Genomic DNA, 22,479 nt, shown 5'->3' on the forward strand with positions numbered 1-22,479 from the left:
ACCTGAGACCAGTGATAGAAACTAAAAGACTTATTTTTATTCAGCAATTAAAACAAAGCATTAGAGAAAAAAGGATTTAAAGCAACAGCCTACAGCCAGCAGATTTAGTCTAATCTAATTTTAACTTCCCTACAACATAAATCAGTTGGGATTTCCTCTTCAGCTACAGGAACAGAACAGAACAGAACAGAACCAACTTACATTGGTTGAGAGAGAGAGCCTGAGTGAGTGTCTGATTGGCTGCTAGCCTGCAGGGGGCGGGCATTAGGGTGTCTGTGTGTTTGCGTCAGGGAAGCCTGGCTGTTTGAAAATAGCCAGAGCCCCGCGAACCAGCTGAGCAGCGGGGACAGCAGAGCAGCTCACAGCAGGAGTTTGCCTGGGAGTTCGCCTGGAGTGAGCCCAGTGAGGCTTACATCTTGCCAACGTCTCTGAGGAAGCTCATAGTAGGTAGGTGATATGGAAGGGGGGGGTTCAGCTATTGTGACCTGCACTGGATGTGCCATGTTTGTCTTTCTTCCACAGGACAGAAGCGACTTTGTCTGTACAAAGTGCAAGCTGGTCTCCATATTGGAAGAGAAGATTGAAGGTCTGGAGCAACAGGTAACGACCCTGCGTTGTATACGAGAGACTGAGGATTTTCTGGACCAAACTCAGGATAGCCTTCTAGGGGCACAAAGCTCTAAAGATTTAGAGCAGGTTGCACAGAGGAGCCAAGAGGCCAGTGAAGAAGCTTGGCAACATGTGACCTCCAGAAGAGGTAAGCGGAATGTCCGGGTTCCAGTAACACAGACTCAGGTAACTAACCGCTTTCATGTTCTATCCACAGGTACCATTGCGGAGAGTGGACCAGATGATATGTCTGGGGGGAGAAAGCAGAAGGAGACCCCGCTGGTTGGGAGGCATGAGATGCGATGTCCTGAGGTTGGGGGTTCCACGACCACCACTCCCAAGAGGAGAAGGCGGGTGGTGGTGGTCGGGGACTCTCTCCTCCGGGGGACTGAGTCATCTATCTGCCGCCCTGACCGGGAAAACCGAGAAGTCTGCTGCTTGCCAGGGGCTAAGATTCGTGATGTGACGGAGAGACTGCCGAGACTCATCAAGCCCTCGGATCGCTACCCCTTCCTGCTTCTCCACGTGGGCACCAATGATACTGCCAAGAATGACCTTGAGCGGATCACTGCGGACTACGTGGCTCTGGGAAGAAGGATAAAGGAGTTGGAGGCGCAAGTGGTGTTCTCGTCCATCCTCCCCGTGGAAGGAAAAGGCCTGGGTAGGGACCGTCGAATCGTGGAGGTCAACGAATGGCTACGCAGGTGGTGTCGGAGAGAAGGCTTTGGATTCTTTGACCATGGGATGGTGTTCCATGAAGGAGGAGTGCTGGGCAGAGACGGGCTCCATCTTACGAAGAGAGGGAAGAACATCTTTGCCAGCAGGCTGGCTAACCTAGTGAGGAGGGCTTTAAACTAGGTTCACCGGGGGAAGGAGACCAAAGCCCTGAGGTAAGTGGGAAAGCGGGATACCGGGAGGAAGCACAGGCAGGAATGTCTGAGAGGGGAGGGCTCCTGCCTCATACTGGGAATGAGGGGCAATCAACAGGTTATCTCAAGTGCTTATATACAAATGCACAAAGCCTTGGAAACAAGCAGGGAGAACTGGAGGTCCTGGTGATGTCAAGGAATTATGACGTGATTGGAATAACAGAGACTTGGTGGGATAACTCACATGACTGGAGTACAGTCATGGATGGTTATAAACTGTTCAGGAAGGACAGGCAGGGCAGAAAAGGTGGGGGAGTAGCACTGTATGTAAGGGAGCAGTATGACTGCTCAGAGCTCCGGTACGAAACTGTGGAAAAACCTGAGTGTCTCTGGATTAAGTTTAGAAGTGTGTGCAACAAGAGTGATGTCATGGTGGGAGTCTGCTATAGACCACCGGACCAGGGGGATGAGGTGGATGAGGCTTTCTTCCGGCAACTCACGGAAGCTACTAGATCGCATGCCCTGATTCTCATGGGTGACTTTAATTTTCCTGATATCTGCTGGGAGAGCAATACAGCGGTGCATAGACAATCCAGGAAGTTTTTGGAAAGCGTAGGGGACAATTTCCTGGTGCAAGTGCTAGGGGAGCCAACTAGGGGGAGCGCTTTTCTTGACCTGCTGCTCACAAACCGGGTAGAATTAGTGGGGGAAGCAAAAGTGGATGGGAATCTGGGAGGCAGTGACCATGAGTTGGTTGAGTTCAGGATCCTGACGCAGGGAAGAAAGGTAAGCAGCAGGATACGGACCCTGGACTTCAGGAAAGCAGACTTTGACTCCCTCAGGGAACAGATGGCCAGGATCCCCTGGGGGACTAACATGAAAGGGAAGGGAGTCCAGGAGTGCTGGCTGTATTTCAAGGAATCCCTGTTGAGGTTACAGGGACAAACCATCCCGATGAGTCGAAAGAATAGTAAATATGGCAGGCGACCAGCTTGGCTTAATGGTGAAATCCTAGCGGATCTTAAACATAAAAAAGAAGCTTACAAGAAGTGGAAGGTTGGACATATGACCAGGGAAGAGTATAAAAATATTGCTCGGGCATGTAGGAAAGATATCAGGAGGGCCAAATCGCACCTGGAGCTGCAGCTAGCAAGAGATGTCAAGAGTAACAAGAAGGGTTTCTTCAGGTATGTTGGCAACAAGAAGAAAGCCAAGGAAAGTGTGGGCCCCTTACTGAATGAGGGAGGCAAGCTAGTGACAGAGGATGTGGAAAAAGCTAATGTACTCAATGCTTTTTTTGCTTCTGTTTTCACTAACAAGGTCAGCTCCCAGACTGCTGTGCTGGGCAACACAAAATGGGGAAGAGATGGCCAGCCCTCTGTAGAGATAGAGGTGGTTAGGGACTATTTAGAAAAGCTGGACGTGCACAAGTCCATGGGGCCGGACGAATTGCATCCGAGAGTGCTGAAGGAATTGGCGGCTGTGATTGCAGAGCCCTTGGCCATTATCTTTGAAAACTCGTGGCGAACGGGGGAAGTCCCGGATGACTGGAAAAAGGCTAATGTAGTGCCCATCTTTAAAAAAGGGAAGAAGGAGGATCCTGGGAACTACAGGCCGGTCAGCCTCACCTCAGTCCCTGGAAAAATCATGGAGCAGGTCCTCAAAGAATCAATCCTGAAGCACTTAGAGGAGAGGAAAGTGATCAGGAACAGTCAGCATGGATTCACCAAGGGAAGGTCATGCCTGACTAATCTAATCGCCTTTTATGATGAGATTACTGGTTCTGTGGATGAAGGGAAAGCAGTGGATGTATTGTTTCTTGACTTTAGCAAAGCTTTTGACACGGTCTCCCACAGCATTCTTGTCAGCAAGTTAAGGAAGTATGGGCTGGATGAATGCACTATAAGGTGGGTAGAAAGCTGGCTAGATTGTCGGGCTCAACGGGTAGTGATCAATGGCTCCATGTCTAGTTGGCAGCCGGTGTCAAGTGGAGTGCCCCAGGGGTCGGTCCTGGGGCCCGTTTTGTTCAATATCTTCATAAATGATCTGGAGGATGGTGTGGATTGCACTCTCAGCAAATTTGCGGATGATACTAAACTGGGAGGAGTGGTAGATACGCTGGAGGGGAGGGATAGGATACAGAAGGACCTAGACAAATTGGAGGATTGGGCCAAAAGAAATCTAATGAGGTTCAATAAGGATAAGTGCAGGGTCCTGCACTTAGGATGGAAGAATCCAATGCACCGCTACAGACTAGGGACCGAATGGCTCGGCAGCAGTTCTGCGGAAAAGGACCTAGGGGTGACAGTGGACGAGAAGCTGGATATGAGTCAGCAGTGTGCCCTTGTTGCCAAGAAGGCCAATGGCATTTTGGGATGTATAAGTAGGGGCATAGCGAGCAGATCGAGGGACGTGATCGTTCCCCTCTATTCGACACTGGTGAGGCCTCATCTGGAGTACTGTGTCCAGTTTTGGGCCCCACACTACAGGAAGGATGTGGATAAATTGGAAAGAGTACAACGAAGGGCAACGAAAATGATTAGGGGTCTAGAGCACATGACTTATGAGGAGAGGCTGAGGGAGCTGGGATTGTTTAGTCTGCAGAAGAGAAGAATGAGGGGGGATTTGATAGCTGCTTTCAACTACCTGAAAGGGGGTTTCAAAGAGGATGGCTCTAGACTGTTCTCAATGGTAGCAGATGACAGAACGAGGAGTAATGGTCTCAAGTTGCAATGGGGGAGGTTTAGATTGGATATTAGGAAAAACTTTTTCACTAAGAGGGTGGTGAAACACTGGAATGCGTTACCTAGGGAGGTGGTAGAATCTCCTTCCTTAGAGGTTTTTAAGGTCAGGCTTGACAAAGCCCTGGCTGGGATGATTTAACTGGGACTTGGTCCTGCTTTGAGCAGGGGGTTGGACTAGATGACCTTCTGGGGTCCCTTCCAACCCTGATATTCTATGATTCTATGATTCTATGATACATTCTCCTAGCAAGCCCAGATTTTCCTGGGCATCTGAAGGACTTACTCTGGTTCTCTCTTGTTCAAACTGATTTGGATTCTCCCCATGAGAGCAATAGTTTAATATTTCACTGCTAGAAATTTCAGAAGCAGAAAGAGGGAAAGCAATTAAGCAGCTGAAAAGCAGCAGAGTCCCTGATTAAGAGAAGGTCACTGTTGAAATGCTTAAAGCTGAGGAGGACGTGGTAACACATGAAATGCATAAACTTTGTGATACAGGTTGGGAGAAAGCATTCTGCTGGAGACTGAAAGACAGTGAGATCTGTAAATTACCAAAGAAATGTAATTACCTTGTAAAGGATAATTGGTGATGGATACCTCTACTTGCAGTACCCAGAAAAGTGTTGTGTAGTGTAGATAGAACAGAATCACACTAGATCCAGATGAAAAATTGTGTAATGAGAAAGCAAGCTTCAGATCGAAACGATTGTGTGTAGATCACATCTTTACCTTGAGATGATTGATTAAGAAATGGCTTGCATGCCAGAGGAGACTAGTTTTGAACTTAACAGTTTTCACCAGAGCTTTAGAGCACCTTCATAGAGTCGCTGCAGAAGATCTTGTGACAATATGGGCTTTTCTAGAAAGACAGTGTCACTGATCACAGTGCTGTATGAAGGTTAAAAATGCTGTATAAAGACAGGAAGTGGAGAGACTAATTGGTTTGATATCATCACTGAAGTGTGGCAGGCTTGCATGTTATCATCCCTTATCTTCTGCATTGTGATAGATTACGTGTTGCAAACAGCAACCTCAAAAGAAGATACTGGAGTTATGTGAAGTAGAGGAAAATGTCAAGATCTTGACTTTGCAAATCACATTGTTCTATTGAACACAGGCAATGATGGCATGAAAAAGATCAGTCCCAATGTCAAATGTGAGTCTGCCAAAGTAGGATTAAGAACCAGTCAAAAGAAAATGAATCATGATAGTTGAAAGAGGAGTCTGTAATGATAATACATATGTGACTGATAGTAATGAGTGCAGCATGATTAACAACTTTGAATGTCTTGGAAGCACAATCACACAACTCCATAAGGTGGTGAAAGCAAGAATCTGGAAAGCAAGTGGACCTTTTTTAACATTGGTAAATAACTGGAAAAAATGAGGAGATCCTTACAAGAACAGGAAACTTAATTCCATCAGACATGTTTGAGGATAATACTTGGTGTCCGCTGGTGGCATAAAGTGACCAACACTGATGTGTAACAAAGGACTGGTCAACAGACTGTGTAGACTGGGGTGGCCAACCTGTGACTCCGGAGCCACATGTAGCTCTTCAGAAGTTAATATGCAGCTTCTTGAATAGGCACCAACTCCGGGGCTGAAGCTACAGGCACCAACTTTCCAATGTGCCAGGGGGTGCTCACGGCTCAACCCCTGGCTCTGCCACAGGCCCTGCCCCCACTCCACCCCTTCCCACCTCCTTCCCTGAGCCTGCCATGCCCTCGTTCCTCCCCTCCTCTGCCCACTGAGACTCCTGCATGCCACAAAACAGCTGATCAGAAGGTCCTGGGAATGGGAAGTGGAGCTGATGGGGGGCTGCTGACATATTACTGTGGCTCTTTGGCAATGCACACTGGTAAATTCTGGTTTCAGAGTAGCAGCCGTGTTAGTCTGTATTCGCAAAAAGAAAAGGAGTACCCGTGGCACCTTAGAGACTAACAAATTTATTAGAGCATAAGCTTTCGTGAGCTACAGCTCACTTCATCGGATGCATTTGGTGGAAAAAGCAGAGGAGAGATTTATATACACACACACAGAGAACATGAAACAATGGGTTTATCATACACACTGTAAGGAGAAAGAAAAGGAGTACTTGTGGCACCTTAGAGACTAACAAATTTATTAGAGCATAAGCTTTCGTGAGCTACAGCTCACTTCATCGGATGCATCCGATGAAGTGAGCTGTAGCTCACGAAAGCTTATGCTCTAATAAATTTGTTAGTCTCTAAGGTGCCACAAGTACTCCTTTTCTTTTTGCGAATACAGACTAACACGGCTGCTACTCTGAAAACTGTAAGGAGAGTGATCACTTAAGATAAGCCATCACCAGCAGCAGGGGGGGAAAGGAGGAAAACCTTTCATGGTGACAAGCAAGGTAGGCTAATTCCAGCAGTTAACAAGAATATCAGAGGAACAGTGGGGGTGGGGGTGGGGGGGAGAAATACCATGGGGAAATAGTTTTACTTTGTGTAATGACTCATCCATTCCCAGTCTCTATTCAAGCCTAAGTTAATTGTATCCAGTTTGCAAATTAATTCCAATTCAGCAGTCTCTCGTTGGAGTCTGTTTTTGAAGCTTTTTTGTTGAAGTATAGCCACTCTTAGGTCTGAGATCGAGTGACCAGAGAGATTGAAGTGTTCTCCAACTGGTTTTTGAATGTTATAATTCTTGACGTCTGATTTGTGTCCATTCATTCTTTTACGTAGAGACTGTCCAGTTTGGCCAATGTACATGGCAGAGGGGCATTGCTGGCACATGATGGCATATATCACATTGGTAGATGCGCAGGTGAACGAGCCTCTGATAGTGTGGCTGATGTGATTAGGCCCCTATGATGGTATCCCCTGAATAGATATGTGGACAGAGTTGGCAACGGGCTTTGTTGCAAGGATAGGTTCCTGGGTTAGTGGTTCTGTTGTGTGGTGTGTGGTTGCTGGTGAGTATTTGCTTCAGATTGGGGGGCTGTCTGTAAGCAAGGACTGGTCTGTCTCCCAAGATCTGTGAGAGTGATGGGTCGTTCTTCAGGATAGGTTGTAGATCCTTGATGATGCGTTGGAGAGGTTTTAGTTGGGGGCTGAAGGTGATGGCTAGTGGCGTTCTGTTGTTTTCTTTGTTGGGCCTGTCCTGTAGTAGGTGACTTCTGGGTACTCTTCTGGCTCTGTCAATCTGTTTCTTCACTTCAGCAGGTGGGTACTGTAGTTGTAGGAATGCATGATAGAGATCTTGTAGGTGTTTGTCTCTGTCTGAGGGGTTGGAGCAAATGCGGTTATATCGTAGCGCTTGGCTGTAGACAATGGATCGAGTGGTATGATCTGGATGAAAGCTAGAGGCATGTAGGTAGGAATAGCGGTCAGTAGGTTTCCGATATAGGGTGGTGTTTATGTGACCATCGCTTATTAGCACCGTAGTGTCCAGGAAGTGGATCTCTTGTGTGGACTGGTCCAGGCTGAGGTTGATGGTGGGATGGAAATTGTTGAAATCATGGTGGAATTCCTCAAGAGCAGATTGACAGAGCCAGAAGAGTACCCAGAAGTCACCTACTACAGGACAGGCCCAACAAAGAAAACAACAGAACGCCACTAGCCATCACCTTCAGCCCCCAACTAAAACCCCTCCAACGCATCATCAAGGATCTACAACCTATCCTGAAGGACGAGCCATCGCTCTCTCAGATCTTGGGAGACAGACCAGTCCTTGCTTACAGACAGCCCCCCAATCTGAAGCAAATACTCACCAGCAACCACACACCACACAACAGAACCACTAACCCAGGAACCTATCCTTGCAACAAAGCCCGTTGCCAACTCTGTCCACATATCTATTCAGGGGATACCATCATAGGGCCTAATCACATCAGCCACACTATCAGAGGCTCGTTCACCTGCGCATCTACCAATGTGATATATGCCATCATGTGCCAGCAATGCCCCTCTGCCATGTACATTGGCCAAACTGGACAGTCTCTACGTAAAAGAATGAATGGACACAAATCAGACGTCAAGAATTATAACATTCAAAAACCAGTTGGAGAACACTTCAATCTCTCTGGTCACTCGATCACAGACCTAAGAGTGGCTATACTTCAACAAAAAAGCTTCAAAAACAGACTCCAACGAGAGACTGCTGAATTGGAATTAATTTGCAAACTGGATACAATTAACTTAGGCTTGAATAGAGACTGGGAATGGATGAGTCATTACACAAAGTAAAACTATTTCCCCATGGTATTTCTCCCTCCCACCCCACCCCCCACTGTTCCTCTGATATTCTTGTTAACTGCTGGAATTAGCCTACCTGCTTGTCACCATGAAAGGTTTTCCTCCTTCCCCCCCCCTGCTGTTGGTGATGGCTTATCTTAAGTGATCACTCTCCTTACAGTGTGTATGATAAACCCATTGTTTCATGTTCTCTGTGTGTGTGTATATAAATCTCTCCTCTGTTTTTTCCACCAAATGCATCCGATGAAGTGAGCTGTAGCTCACGAAAGCTTATGCTCTAATAAATTTGTTAGTCTCTAAGGTGCCACAAGTACTCCTTTTCTTTTTGCGAATACAGACTAACACGGCTGCTACTCTGACTCCTACTTGTGAAAGCAAAATTACAATATGTATGATAATATTTTATCTAGCAGTGACAAGGCCAGGCACTTTGCTGACTAATATAGTAATGGGGTTTTTAGATTAGATTACCCCATTTTTTTTCCTATGCAAGAAGATGAAGAAAAACACTTTCCCTCATGCAAAATACATTTTTCTTTGGCTTTGCAGGGGCACCAATATTTCACCTGAATTCACTTTGCCACACCCAATAAGAATGAAACAATCTGCTGTTATCAAATATGAAATCTTGGGAAGGATGCACACTGGCAAATTATAACACTATTTCTAAAAGTCAGACACAAGCTTAATAGTTTCCAGAGTAGCAGCCGTGTTAGTCTGTATTCGCAAAAAGAAAAGGAGTACTTGTGGCACCTTAGAGACTAACAAATTTATTAGAGCATAAGCTTTCGTGAGCTACAGCTTACTTCATCGGATGCATTTGGTGGAAAAAACAGAGGAGAGATTTATATACACACACACAGAGAACATGAAACAATGGGTTTATCATACACACTGTAAGGAGAGTGATCACTTAAGATAAGCCATCACCAACAGCAGGGGGGGGGAAGGAGGAAAACCTTTCATGGTGACAAGCAGGTAGGCTAATTCCAGCAGTTAACAAGAATATCAGAGGAACAGTGGGGGGTGGGGTGGGAGGGAGAAATACCATGGGGAAATAGTTTTACTTTGTGTAATGACTCATCCATTCCCAGTCTCTCTATCTCTTCCTACAACTACAATACCCACCTGCTGAAGTGAAGAAACAGATTGACAGAGCCAGAAGAGTACCCAGAAGTCACCTACTACAGGACAGGCCCAACAAAGAAAACAACAGAACGCCACTAGCCATCACCTTCAGCCCCCAACTAAAACCTCTCCAACGCATCATCAAGGATCTACAACCTATCCTGAAGGACGAGCCATCGCTCTCTCAGATCTTGGGAGACAGACCAGTCCTTGCTTACAGACAGCCCCCCAATCTGAAGCAAATACTCACCAGCAACCACACACCACACAACAGAACCACTAACCCAGGAACCTATCCTTGCAACAAAGCCCGTTGCCAACTCTGTCCACATATCTATTCAGGGGATACCATCATAGGGCCTAATCACATCAGCCACACTATCAGAGGCTCGTTCACCTGCGCATCTACCAATGTGATATATGCCATCATGTGCCAGCAATGCCCCTCTGCCATGTACATTGGCCAAACTGGACAGTCTCTACGTAAAAGAATGAATGGACACAAATCAGACGTCAAGAATTATAACATTCAAAAACCAGTTGGAGAACACTTCAATCTCTCTGGTCACTCGATCACAGACCTAAGAGTGGCTATACTTCAACAAAAAAGCTTCAAAAACAGACTCCAACGAGAGACTGCTGAATTGGAATTAATTTGCAAACTGGATACAATTAACTTAGGCTTGAATAGAGACTGGGAATGGATGAGTCATTACACAAAGTAAAACTATTTCCCCATGGTATTTCTCCCTCCCACCCCACCCCCCACTGTTCCTCTGATATTCTTGTTAACTGCTGGAATTAGCCTACCTGCTTGTCACCATGAAAGGTTTTCCTCCTTCCCCCCCCTGCTGTTGGTGATGGCTTATCTTGAGTGATCACTCTCCTTACAGTGTGTATGATAAACCCATTGTTTCATGTTCTCTGTGTGTGTGTATATAAATCTCTCCTCTGTTTTTTCCACCAAATGCATCCGATGAAGTGAGCTGTAGCTCACGAAAGCTTATGCTCTAATAAATTTGTTAGTCTCTAAGGTGCCACAAGCTTAATAGTGTAAGGCCAGGGGTAAATGCAGATTTTCCATGTGAGCTAATTCAAGCTGCTTGCTAATTAGAATATGTAGATTAACAACTTTCAAAGCTTTGGTGGGCTGACATGCTTGGTTCTATATTTATTTGCTATATAGTTTCATTTACCCTAGTGATTCGGGGGACTCTGTGTAATATTTCTGGGATTCTCCCATTGATTGTATAGATCCACTCAAAGTTTTCTCTTCATGTGTGAAGTATATAACAGTTTAGCTTTCCAGACACAGAGTGAAGTCCTGGCCCCACTGATGTCAATGGGAGTTTGCCAGGATCTCAGCAACAAAGTTCAATGTTAACATGTAAAAACTGTGAGCCAGATCCTCAGCTTGCTGTAGCTTCATTGACTTCACCGGAGATATGCCAGTTTACACTCACTGGGGATCTGGCCTGGTGTTTTAATTTATTTCAATCATTTGTGTCTAGATATGGCACAGCACATGTTGCAGTACTTTTATATGCTCATTTGCTGTCACTGCATGCCAAGTCAAAGCTGGAGGAGTTCCAGCTTACCAAAAATGTTCAAAAACATATTAAGAAAGGGGAAAATCTCAAGAAAGTATAATGAATATTATTTCTTTTCTTTTTATCCCTTTGCATCTAAGTATTGATTCTGCAACACTGAAGTCAGCAGGGATTTTGTTGTTGGTTTTAAAACAATGAGGATTAGGCCCATAAAAACTAGCAATTTCTACATTTATCTATTATATGTGCAAATAAACTCACAAGACAGCTATAAAGTTGTTCTTTATTATAAAACAGTGTATAGCAGTAATAAAATTTTAAAAACTGGCTTTCAAGGCTGCAAAAGAAAAAAGGAACACATTCTGGAAAGATTTCTGAAGAAAAAAGGGTTTATTTCTATAAAGTATCTATATAAATGTTTTCAGAGAGTCCTCTCAATTGTGTATGTTTAATAGATTATCAGAAATCGCCCTTTTAAAGTTTGATTGTTAAGTTACTTAAAACATTCTTTGGGTTATATGTGGCACACACCAAAAATGTTTAGCAAGACTTCATGTTTTCATTGTGTTAGGGCACTTAGTACAGCTCAAGCTGAGAAGAAGAAAAAAAAAACACTCCCAGAAAACTGAAGCATAACTCACATTAGTCCGTCTGTCCAGTGACTGGTCACAATTTTGTAGAGAGAAAATTTAAAGGGAAAATTTCAAGGCTGCTGGATTAAAAATGCTATTGTTCTTCTTACTTTTATAAACTGCACAGAACTCAGAGGATGGGCCAGATCCTCAGCTAGTGTTAACTGGCAACACCTTACCAATTTAAGCAGAGTTATGCATCACCTTAGGATCTGGTCCTGTGTATTTTTCCCAATGAAATTTTTTCACTGCTGATTTTATCAATTAAGTCCCCAAGTCAGTAAACCATCCTGATTCAGCAAATCACTCCAGTATATGTTAAATTTAACCATGTGCTTAAATCCCATTTATTTTAGTGGGATTTAAGAGCATGTCTAATTGTAAGCATGAACTTAAGTCTTTTGCTGAATTGGGACCAGAAAAAAACCAAACTCACACAAGTAGTTTATGAGAGAGTTTAGAATAGAACTAGATCTCCTGACCCTCAGTCCTGAAGCTTCCACAAGAACATCCTTCTCCTCTAGTCACTAACAATAAACCTTATTTAGTATTTTTAGACACATCAAAAATCTGTTATATTTGAGTCCAGCGTAAATTTTTTCCTGATGAAACTCAAAAATATTTTCTTCAAATGAAAATTACAACACAGCTTTAATTAAAAGCAGTACTGGATCATGTAGCTAAAACTGCACACACATAGCATTGCATTCATTAGATACAGCCGCAATGTCAGGTTATAAAAAATAAGCCTATTTGCAACAACAACAAAAAGAAATAAAATCAGAGACTCAAAGTGTATATGTTAGTTATTTCTCCATAGCAAATAGCAATGGAAGAAAGATAAATTCCACACATATATACATGAGAGCACTTGTGTGCCTCTTACTCACAGTTTTGACTCAGCAGCACAACAAAGTGCTGAACTGCACACTTCGTTGAGTGGAACACTGCCAGATGACTTTTGGCCGTGACCACCTGGCATTAATTGTTGCATCATCACTATGTTTAATCAATGATAAAACAGCTGAAGTGTGTTACACTTTAGAAGATTTAAAATGAATCACTTTATCTGTGGTGGCCAAGCAAAATCTCTGTGTATCTCAGCCAGCACCATGAGCATTTTTAAATATATTTGCAATCATAGTTTTTATTAAATGAACACTAATACATCAGGTATTTTCTTATAAGCACCCTCTTGTACAATTTATGAAATGCCTATTAAAATGGCAAAAGAGACTAACAAATTTATTAGAGCATAAGCTTTCATGATCCGATGAAGTGAGCTGTAGCTCACGAAAGCTTATGCTCTAATAAATTTGTTAGTCTCTAAGGTGCCACAAGTACTCCTTTTCTTTTTGCGAATACAGACTAACACGGCTGCTACTCTGAAACCTATTAAAATGGGAATTTCTTTTGACCAATAATTGCCTTCAAAAATGTCATTTAGCCACCTTGTGTGTCTCTTCTGTGTCAAAGTTATAAAAGATATATTAGAAATGGAAAAGGTACAGAAAGGGCAACAAAAATGATTAGGGGCATGGAAATATTTCCATATGAGGAGAGACTAAGAAGACTAGGACTGTTCCACTTGGAAAAGAGATAATTAAGTAAGGATATGATAGAGGTCTATAAAATCATAAATAGTTTAGAGAAGGTGACCCCTTTACATAACACAAGAACCAGGGGGCAGATTTAATACAAATAAAAGAAAGTACTTCTTCACACAACACATAGCCAACCTGGGGAACTCGTTGCCAGGGGACGTTGTGAAGGCCAAAATTGTATCTGGGTTCAAAAAAGAATTAGACATGTTCATGGACGATAGATCCACCAGTGGCTATTAGCCAACATGGTCAGGAATGTAACTCCATGGTCTAGAGTTTCTCCATGGTTCTCTTAAGTCTCTGATTGCCAGATGCTGGGACTGGACAACAGGAGATGTATCACTTGATGATTGCCCTGTTCCATTCATTCCCTTGGAAGCATCTGACATTAGCCACTGTCAGAAGACAAGATACAGGGCTAGATGGACCATTGGTCACACCCAAAAATGCCATTCTTATATTTTTAAAGTAATCATCCTGTTAAGATGGGCTGCTTTTCCAGTGTCTGAGCTTGGCCCTTGGATAGGAGCTAGATGGTGGAGACTCAGTCCAGAGAAGACAAAGATGACGCTGGTGAACTAAGATTATACGTGCACTTGTAGTCAAAGAGGGATGCCCGTTTTTTGTTACCATTATTCATAAAGTAATAGTCCTATTGATTGTCTCATCATCAGCAATGACCAGTAATTTTCTGGAAATCTTTGCTTGCCAAGTAGTTTGTGACCTTTCCTACTGGATGAGATCCTCTCCATAGTTACCAATGAATCTATCATTCACACATTGGATTCACTCTACATAGGATTGAAGACCACTTGGAAATGTCACCAAGTAGAGCAGTGGTTCCCAGACTTGTTCTGCCGCTTGTGCAGGGAAAGCCCCTGGTGGGTCGGGCTGGTTTGTTTTCCTGCCGCGTCCGCAGGTTCGGCCGATCGCGGCTCCCCGTGGCTGCGGTTCGCTGCTCCAGGCCAATGGGAGCTGCTGGAAGCGGCGCGGGCCGAGGGACGTACTGTAATAGTTTAATGTTTAATAGTCATAAACCCCATACAATGAACGATGATGAAATGTCTTATTTTTATAACAGTCCCAGAAATCTAAGCTTCAGCCTGCCTTTTCCCAAGTTCAAGTTCTTTTCTGCAAATATTGCTGTGACTATTTCTTTCAGAAATGACTGTAATTAAAGGGGCATCATGAAGTTCAAATTTTGTCTCAAATGTAGGTATTGTAAAAAATAAAATTTTACAAAACCTAAAGTCCCAATGAAAAAGGTTTCCATCAATTTGTTAAATACAAAGGACAAAAAGGTGAAACCAATTGAAATTAACTAGAAATTGTCTAAGAAACAGAAGTGAAACTTGCTACTCTATTGTCATGCCAAGGATGAGAAAAATGCAAAATTAAAGAAACAGCATAAGCAGTGAAAAGTAAACTAGGCTTAATTTTTTCTTAAAATAAAGTACTACAAATTTTAACTTGTCAGAGTCTCTGTAAAATTGTGTATTAGTTCAGATGTTTATCCTTTAGGCAAAATGCCTAAAACATTTGTAGGCCTTCTACCTGTTTCCTCATGTCTCTGCAGTTTTCTGCACCTGTTCAGCCCAATTATACAGTTGACTTCCTATTGTGAGCCAGAAGACATTTAGAAGGTACTTTAGCAAGCAACTTGCAGGCACACCCACCTCCCCATGTTTATTCATACAAAACAATGCAATGCTGTCTAACCTTGCAAGCAGAAAAGAATTTAAACACCAAAATATATTGTACCTTAAAAGAGGACTCAACTCTATAAATCTCAAGGGGGGGCTCGGATTTAGGTAAGCAAGAAAGGTTGCAATAATTAAAAAAAAAAGATATCTGCATAAACTTTCGGCTCCACAGAACTGGAATTTGTTGTATCACATACTAAATACAAAGAACAAAAACTTGTGTTTTCACTAATCTCCTATACCTCAAAAACTAGTGAGGCCCTGTCTTGACCTGCACAAAAGGTCTGTAGTTCAGTCATATTAGCTCAGCTGAGCTACTGTAGCATGACTGAAAAGTCCTGTTAAAACACAGGCCTAGCACTCTTGAACTGCTCCCTCCTGTAAAAAATAGATAGCAAACACCTTCAGACCTGTTAGCTGGGTTAACACTAGCACAGGCTAACATGATTTACAAAACATTTTTTTGCCTGTCCAAACAAAGCCTAAACTCAGAGATCGGTAGGATGTGAAACTAACAAGCCCCTTTAGTATAATGGTGTAATCTGCATTACCCTCATGGGAAAGAGTTTTCACTATTGCACTCTTATTTATACTCAATCCATTTTCCCTGTCCAATGGGCTAAAAGGTAGTGTTCTGCAACTTGCACTCTGCCCATCTACACAACACCCACAAAATTGGTCACTCAACCACACTGATCCTCATCTCTTCACTGTCTTTTCAGATTTTGTTATGGTACAACTAGAAAAAATAAAAGATTATTTAAAGCAACATTAAGGGCATGACCCATCACATGAGTAGGTGATTTCACAGATCATATACAATGCCGCAATAATAATAATATATATGTTTATAATGGAACCATTCATTCAGAGGACCTGATTGAGAATCGTGTGCCAGTCATAACTTTGAATTTCTTTGCACTTATGGATATGTATCAGATTTTTATTGTACACCCACTGCTGCTATTGTCAAGTGAAATTTTATTTCTGATCCCACATGCACCAGTCTGAAAATGTGTTCCTTAACTCTGTATTAACCATAGAATCATAGGACTGGAAGGGACCTCGAAAGGTCATCTAGTCCAATCTCCTGCATATTATGTAGACCATTCCTGACAGATGTTTGTCTATCCTGCTCATAAAAATCTCCAATGATGGAGATTCCACAAACTCCCTAGGCAATTTATTCCAGTGCTTAACCACCGAGACAGTTAGGAAGTTTTTCCTAATGTCCAACCTAAACCTCCCTTGCTGTAATTTAAGCCCATTGCTTCTTGTCCTATCCTCAGAGGTTAAGAAGAACAATTTTTCTCCCTCCTCCTTGTAACAACCTTTTATGTACTTGAAAACTGTTATCATGTCCCCTTTCAGTCTTTTCTTTTCCAGACTAAACAAACCCATTTTTTTTTTCAAATCTTCCCTCACAGGTCATGTTTTCTAGACCTTTAATCATTTTTGTTGCTCTTCTCTGGAATTTCTCCAATTTGTCCACATCTTTCCTGAAATGTGGTGCCCAGAACTGGACACAATACTCCAGTTGAGGCCTAATCTGTATGGAGTAGAGTGGAAGAATTACTTCTTGTGTCTTGCTTACAACACTCCTGCTAATATATCCCAGAATGACATTCGCTTTTTTTGCAACAGTGATCCACTGTTACGCCCAGATCCCTTTCCGCGGTACTCCTTCCTAGGCAGTCATTTCCCATTTTGTATGTGTGCAACTGATTGTTCCTTCCTAAATGGAGTACTTTGTATTTGTCCTTATTGAATTTCATCCTATTTACTTCCATTTCTCCAAACTGTCCAGATCATTTTGAATTTTAATCCTATCCTCCAAAGCACTTGCAATCCCTCCCATCTTGGTATCATCTGGAAATTTTATAAGTGTAGTCTCTATGCCATTATCTAAATTATTGATGAAGATATTGAACATAACCAGGGCCATAACTGATCCCTGCGGGACCCCACTCATTATGCCCTTCTAGCATGACTGTGAACCACTGATAACTACTCTCTGGGACTGATTTTCCAACCAGATATGCACCCACCTTATAGTAGCTCCATCTAGGCTGTATCATGTTTCTGTATGAGAAGGTCATGCAAGAGAGTATCAGAAGCTTTACTAAAGTCAAGATATACCACATCTACTGCTTCTCACCATCTACAAGGCTTGTTACCCAGTCAAAGAAAGCTATCAAGTTGGTTTGACATGATTTGATCTTGAGAAATCCATGGTGACTGTTACTTATCACCTTATTATCTTCTAGATGTTTGAAAATTAATTGCTCAATTATTTGCTCCATTACCTTTCTGCGTATAGAAGTTAAGCTGAGTGGTCTTTAATTCCCTGGGTTGTGCTGATTTCCCTTTTTATAGATTGGCACTATATTTGCCCTGTTCCAATCTTCTGGAATCTCTCTGGTCTTCCATGACTTTCCAAAGATAATCACTAATGGCTCAGATATCTCCTCTGTCAGTTCCTTGAGTATTCTAGGATGCATTTCATCAGGTCCTGGAGACTTGAAGACATCTAATTTGTCTAAGTAATTTTTAACTTTTTCTTTCCCTATTTTAGCCTCTGATCCTACCGCATTTTCACTGGCATTCACTATGTTAGATGTCCAATCACTACCAACCTTCTTGATGAAAACCAAAACAAAGAAGTCATTAAGCACCTCTGCCATTTGCACATTTTCTGTATTGTCCCTCCCGGTCCCGCCCCCCCCCATTGAGTAACAGGCCTATCCTGTCTTTGGTCTTCCTCTTGCTTCTAATGTATTTGTAGAATGTTTTCTTGTTACCCTTTATGTCTCTCGCTAGTTTGATTTCATTTTGTGCTTTGACCTTTCTGATTTTGTCCCTACATACTTGTGTTATTTGTTCATATTCATCCTTTGTAATTTGACCTAGTTTCCACTCTTTGTAGGACTCTTTTTTTTTTTTTTTAGATCACTGAAGATCTCCTGGTTAAGCCAGGGTGGTCTCTTGCCACACTTATATCTTTCCTACGCAGTGGGTTAGTTTGCTGTTGTGCCCTTAATAATGTGTCTTTGAAAAACTGCCAACTGTCTTCAATTGTTTTTCCCCTTAAACTTGCTTCCTAAGGGATCTTACCTACCAACTTCCAGAGTTTGCTAATGTAACTCTTCTGCCCATCAGAGTTGGTAGCAACAAGGCCTGGGTTCAATATCTAGGGGTTCCATTCCAATATCACAATGCAAAATTGGCTCGAGCCCCCACCCAGTAACCTGGGACAAATATATACCACCCCTGCTGGGTGCCTCTAACAGGCAATACTTCCCCTTTTGCAAGCACAGAGTCTGAGTGTAGCAAAAGCCTTTTAATAACAGAGGAAAACAAGGTGGTCTTATATTGGGGAAACACCACCACAGGATTCATAACACAAAAGTCACCCAAAGTCCCAAAAGTCCAACAACCCAAAAGTCTCTGTCCTGGTCAGTGCAGCCCCAGAGTTCAAAAGTTTATCTGCAGAGTTTTACCTCCCAACCTGGGTGGAAATGGGGGGGTAAGAGGCACCTTACGTGGTCTGAAGCCAACTGCCCCACCTCTCTGTGGGGCTGCGCTCCGCTCTGCCAGCCACTCTGCTACACCCACCCCACCAGCCATCCCATGAGCTGCTCCAGCCATCCCACAAACTGCTCCACTCCACCAGCCACTCCGCTCTGCCCGCCAGCTATCCCATGAGCTGCTCCAGCCATCCTGCAAACTGCTCTGCTATGCCAGCCACTCTGCTCTGCCAGTCGTCCCGCGAACTGCTCCGCAATATATCTTCAGCCCCCCCCCCCCACTTAACACAACATTCAGGGATTTCAACTCTTAGTAATTTTAGCTCTTTAGTGATTTCAGCTTGTATTATGGGAGCCTCAGTGCTGGTGCATGATTGGCCCAAAGTGAATTCAGCTCAGCAGCCTGTAACTAGACTCCTAGTGGAATCAAAACTAGCTCTGATGTACCACAGTGGAGAGAGAGAAGAAGGTGCAACTGGCATGTAGGACCCTCACCATGGGCCCATATCACCAGGCATTAATACCTATCCCCAGCCTCTCTCTCAATTCACTGGGTTTTGGAACCTATGACCCTTGCCTAGCGAGTGCTACTTAGTTAATGGTGAGTCCCTCCATCATAACAAAAGGCCAAGTACAGGTCCACTGTCCTTGATTCACATAATCAGGATAATAACAGTTTATTCTTCCTGCCCCAATAACAAAGAAACTGGGACTCCTACAGCAGCGAAAGTGACCATCTAGGTGGGGTGGGTGTCCCTACGCAAATGCGATCAGCCCCTGAAGTTCTTTCCCACAACCCACCAAATGAGGGTAAATCCATCCTCATCATCGTATCCACTCATTATACTCCACACCTGAACATAGCCATTATATGGACAACATACCCCCATATCTCAATGTCTGTACTTTGACCTGTTAAACTTTTACCCCCAATCGGGGAGACTGCAGATTATGTATTCCTTACGCCACCCACTTCTTAACTGAACTTCGCACCCCTTGATAATCTGTACCTTATTCCCTGAAACCAGAAACTTCTATGCCTAAACTCTGTACCGTTTTCTTTTTACTTCAATATTATCTTAATAACTTGCCACCAGATGTCAGGGTAGAGCTCATCCTGACTCTGCTTACACTGAAGTCTGCCTTCTTGAAATCAATGGTCTTTATTTCGATGTTCTCCCTCCTACCATTCTTTAGAATCATGAACTCTACCATGTCATGATTTATTTCACCCAAGCTGCCTTCCACTTTCAAATTCTCAACCAGTTCTGCCCTTTTTGTCAAAATCAAATCTAGAACAACCTCTCCCCTAGTAGCTTTCTGGAAAAAAAACATCTCCAATACAGTCCAAGAACTTGTTGGATAATCTGTGCCCTGCTGTGTTATTTTCCTAACAGATGTCTAGGTAGTTGAAGTCCCCCATCACCACCAAGTCCTATGCTTTGGGTGATTTTGTTAGTTGTTTAAAAAAGCCTCATCCATCTCTTCTTCCTGGTTAGGTGGTCTGTAGTAGACCCCTACCATGACATCACCCTTGTTTTTTATCCCTTTTTTCCTTACCCAGAGACTTTCAACAAGTCTGTCCCTTATTTCCATCTAACCTCAGTCCAAGTGTATACATTTTTAATATACAAGGCAACACTCCTCCCTTTTTTTCTGCCTATCCTTCCTGAGCAAACTGTACCCCTTGATACCAATATTCCAGTCATGCGTATTATCTCACCAAGATTCTATGATATCAGTTATGTCATAGTTGTGTTTATTTATTAGCATTTTGAGTTCTGCCTGCTTATTCCCCATACTTCTCGCATTAGTATACAGATATCTAAGATGCGGATTTGATTCCCCACCCCCAGTTCTGTCTTGTCTCTTCTTTATCCCTGCTATAACAGTCCATGCTCCCCCCAAATTCCCACCCTTCTCCCTGGTCTCCATGTTTTTGACTTACCTGTGGGCTTTGATCACCTGCCCCCTTCCAACCTAGTTTAAAGCCCTCCTCACTAGGTTAGCCAGTCTACTAACATGAATCCTGCCACCCTATTACAATATCCTACAATGAAAGTGAAGTTTACTTAATTATTAAAGGCCAAAAATAAACACTGGAGTTGTCAAGGTTCTTTTCCCATCTGAACTCTAGGGTACAGATGTGGGGACCTGCATGAAAGACCCCCTAAAATTATTCTTACCAGCTTAGGTTAAAACTTCCCCAAGGCACAGATTTCTTTCTTGCCTTGGGAACCAGCTTAGGTTAAAAGCCTGATACACTGCCACCACCAAGTGATTTAAAAAAAAGAACTGGGAAAGAGACCACTTGGAGACGTCTTCCTCCAAAATATCCCCCCAAACCCTAAACCCCCTTTCCTGGGGAAGGCTTGATAATAATATCCTCACCAATTGGTACAGGTGAACACAGACCCAAAACCTTGGATCTTAAGAACAATGAAAAACCAATCAGATTCATAAAAAAATAATTTTATTTAAAGAAAAGGTAAAAGAATCACCTCTGTAAAATCAGCATGGTAAATACTTTACAGGGTAATCAGATTCAAAACATAGAGAATCCCTCTAGGCAAAATCTTAAGTTACAAAAAGACACAAAACTAGGAATACACATTCCTCCAGCACAGCGAATTTACAAGCCAAAAAAGAAAGCAAATGTAACGCATTTGCAGCTACATTACTTACTAACTCTACAGGAGTTGGAGATCTTGCATCCTTGACCTGTTTCCGGAAAAGGTATCACACAGACAGACAGACAGACAAACAAAAGCCTTTTCCCCCCGCTCCAGATTTGAAAGAATCTGTTCCCCTCATTGGCTATTTTGGGTCAGGTGCCCTCAAGGTTACCTTAGCTTCTTAACCCTTTACAGGTGAAAGGATTTTGCCTCTGGCAAGGAGGGATTTTATAGCACTATATAGAGAAAGGTGGTTACCCTTCCCTTTATATTTATGACAAGAGTCAAAGGGTATATTAAGGTTTTGGGCCAGATTGGCAAACACCTACTCATGTGATTCCAATTAACTATTCAAAGCTACTCGTGTCCTTTCATGTTCTCAGGATTGGGCCCTCAGAAAGTAGAGCCCCACTTCCATGTATTTGCTATACATACTGCTTTACAGACAAGAGGAATGCTCACAGAATTAGTGCTTATGCTGTAGTACATATGGAGAAATATTTGTAAAGGCATTAGTATGCACCGCTATGTAGATTCTTCTCATACAACGGCCGAAGAGGGAGATCAGCAAGACATGACTTATACTTTTTTTCCACTGACAATCACAGCCGCAGAAATTACAGCCCCACATCCACTATTTTTTCTGGTGGTCAGAATTCCAGAAGTGCACATTCTTTTGCAGTATGAGCTGCCTATCAGCCAGAACAGGGACACAGGCCATATAATTTTAAAGATTTAAATAAAAATATTTTCCTTCTTACTTGCTCAGGTGTTTCGAGTCTCTTGTGGTGAAATAAATCCACTAGTTCTTCAGTCTTTCAAGACCACCTCAGCAAAATGAGATATGAGGTTTCTAAAAGAAAAACAAACAGAAAAAATAAAACAAAAATACGAAATCAAGAAAATAAAAACAAATTAACCAACACACACACACACACACACACCCCGGCCTTTTAATACATCATGATTAGTCAGGTTTTTTTTGTTTTGTTTTGTTTTTAAAGGCACAGATATTTTATCCCTCATTAACTGAGCTGGGTTTGAAAGAGATGCTGGGGGAATGAAAAAATTTAAACAAAAGTATATTTTGCAGGGATAGAGTAGCCTGTTAATAGTTCTAGGGGAGGCAGGCAATGCTGTGTGTGGACTCTGGCTACATTAAAGTTATTTTAGACAATGTGGTCTCAGCCGATTCCCTTAGAGACACCTGGTGCTACA

The 22,479-nt window shown here is 42.8% G+C and overlaps 1 protein-coding gene across 1 annotated transcript in view; it reads right to left on the reverse strand.

The window, feature by feature from the left end:
• Positions 1-22,114, reverse strand: part of TFPI (tissue factor pathway inhibitor) — a 240,754-nt gene extending 218,640 nt beyond the window's left edge. Inside the window, exon 1 of the mRNA XM_043505454.1 lies at positions 22,023-22,114. The gene's annotated coding sequence lies outside the window, so the exon portion shown is untranslated. The remainder of the gene's footprint in view (positions 1-22,022) is intronic.
• Between the last annotated feature and the right edge of the window lie 365 nt (positions 22,115-22,479).

The sequence above is a fragment of the Dermochelys coriacea genome, chromosome 11, assembly GCF_009764565.3.
Source record: "Dermochelys coriacea isolate rDerCor1 chromosome 11, rDerCor1.pri.v4, whole genome shotgun sequence".
NCBI classification, from domain to species: domain Eukaryota; kingdom Metazoa; phylum Chordata; order Testudines; family Dermochelyidae; genus Dermochelys; species Dermochelys coriacea.